The sequence below is a fragment of the Ailuropoda melanoleuca genome, chromosome 13 (genome assembly GCF_002007445.2).
Source record: "Ailuropoda melanoleuca isolate Jingjing chromosome 13, ASM200744v2, whole genome shotgun sequence".
Taxonomy (NCBI): Eukaryota; Metazoa; Chordata; class Mammalia; order Carnivora; family Ursidae; genus Ailuropoda; species Ailuropoda melanoleuca.
The window spans coordinates 25409516-25412075 of NC_048230.1; the positions used below are offsets into that span (position 1 = coordinate 25409516).

Genomic DNA, 2560 nt, shown 5'->3' on the forward strand with positions numbered 1-2560 from the left:
CTGACAGGTTAAAAGGAGAGGGTAGCTTCTCTTTGAGCAGGTTCTACAGAAACTTTAGGCAGTTTAGGAGAAAGGGGAACAGAGAATCAATCCCTGAGTGATGAGGGTGACAGTGGGAGATAGAAGTGAGGTTTGGGGAGGACTCTCAGTATTGCCAAGGATCTTGCAGCCAAGACAAGATGGTCATGAGTGCTGGAGGCCAGGTTTCCTGCCCGGTCTCCCCGTGGGGGGGACCCTCCCAGGAGGACAGAACCCCTTCCCCATCAGTATTTACCAGTGGAACATAACGTCTGGGGTCAGTCATTTAACCCATTTCTTCCTAACAAAGGGGTATTTTTATGAAACAGCCACAGCATGTGTTTTACAGTGCATAAATATGAATGAGAAACACATTTACTATGCCAGAGAAATAAAGTTTATTGGGAAGTAAATGAAGGAGCTTCCTTGCATTCCAGAGAATACCAAAGAAGCAAGAAAAGCAGGAAACTCAATACATACAGGAAATGCCCTAAAAGTAATACCTGGAGCTCAGATTACAGGGAGCTGGACATCTTCAGAAGCAAAGACACTCAAACTTCAATAGGAAGGGATTTTCCAGACATTGGAAGTTAATGATGTGTGTCTTTGCTTGTTGAATCTGGAAAGCATTTCCATGTCTAGAAATATCACATTTGGCATGGCTAGGCTTCTAACTTGCCGCTGAGCTCCAACAAAGGCAGGACCTAAGGACTTTTCCTGTGTTTGATCTAAATGGCTTCGTTGTCGTCTTCAAAGAGGATGCAAGTTCTTAAATTAAGAGCAACGCGTTTGACACTTGCCACAGGACCCGCAGGAATTGCCGCAAGCGTTGGTGGTGGCACATGGGTTGCAGGGGAGCCTAGGAGGACACAGAGGTTTAGAATGGATTGGGGAGGATTGTAGAGAGAGTCCTAAGGTGCTTAATGAAACAACGCATGAATTCTCAGTGGTTGGACGTGGTTGACATATTTGTAATCAAATTTGATTGTTATCAAATCCTTCTCCCCGTCCCAGAATGCCATGTGCTAAGGTGAAAAATCTTTTTGAAAAATATGTTCTATTGCTCTCAAGCTCTCATGGAACTAACACAATCTGCCTTACCCAACAGCTATTGTTTAGCTCCCTGAGGCAAGGAGGTTGTATGCACTTCACCTTTGACCTTCCGTTTCTGCTCAACTGTCACATAGTAGATTCTCTATAAATGCATGTTGTTTTGTGAGTTGAAAATGTGGCCCACAGGTGTATGCCCACAATGCCTTGTAGTTCCACTACATGTTTTCCAGAGTTCTTTGCCTCCCACTCACTTGCAGTCCTCGCTCTCCAGCAAGGCCCCGGTACGTGTTGATCTCGCACTCCAGCCGGGCCTTGACGTCCAGCAGCACCTGGTACTCCTGGTTCTGCCGCTCCAGGTCACACCTGATCTCAGCCAGCTGGGACTCCACGTTGCTGATCAGGCACTGCACCTGGGCCAGCTGGGAGCTGTAGCGCGCCTCGGTCTCCGTCAGCGTGTTCTCCAGGGAGTCCCTCTGTGCAGAGAAGGTAAGGAATGTCACAGAGCTGCTCCTCAGGGAGCTTCTCCAGGGGGTTCCAGAGAAGTCCCAGGCTCCCCGAGGTCAGGAGAGTGTGGCCAGTACCCTGAACAACACCCACCAGGTTATGCTGGGCCTGCAGCTCGATCTCCAGGGCGTTGACCGTGCGTCTCAGCTCGATGATCTCCGCCTGGCAGGTCTGCAGCTGCTCCGAGCTGGACACCACCTGCTTGTTCAGCTCCTCGGTCTGAAACAGCACAGGGAAGAAGACAGGGTCAGACCCTGCCTCAAGGGCCCCACGGGGCCAAGGGTCTCGAGCGGCCATGTGCTGAGATGCCCACCTGGGTGGTGAACCATTCCTCCACGTCCCTGCGGTTGGTCTCCACCAGGGCCTCATACTGACTCCTGGTCTCGTTGAGCACACGGTTCAGGTCCACGGTGGGAGCTGCGTCCACCTCCACGTTGAGGCGGTCTCCGATCTGGCAGCGCAGGGTGTTGACTTCCTGATGGAAGAAGAGAAATGAATGAGACACAGAAATGGATCTGCTGTCTATCTTCCTACTGTAGGAAAGTGAGCACAACAAAAGTGCACTAAAGAGAATATCCTGATCATTCCCCACAACTGACACGATGTAGGAATTAACCCAAATAGGGATCACATCAATTTCTTTCCCAAAAACCTGAAAGAAGCTCACATTTCCAATAAGACTAAGTCCAAACCCCCTGGCATATACAAATCCTACCTCATTGCCCATCACATCCCTATAGGTAAATCATGCCCAGCCGTATCAGTCCATGGGCCAAACTCAGTATACTTGCTCTACCACTTCTGTGTCTTTCCTCAGCCTCTTCCCCCAGATTGAAACATCCAAGTGTGAAATCCTCCTCCTTCCCATGTCATGCTTATCTCTTTCCAGGTAGACTGGATTATTCCCTGAATATGCTGCTTGTACATCTCATACAGTACTTCTTTTCCTCTGCCTGTACTATGTCATTGTCTTTACATGGCCATC

General features: G+C 49.3%; 1 pseudogene; it reads right to left on the bottom strand.

Annotated features, from left to right (window-relative positions):
- Window positions 1–397: 397 nt before the first annotated feature.
- Window positions 398–2560, bottom strand: part of LOC100475484 — a 4159-nt pseudogene continuing 1996 nt past the window's right edge.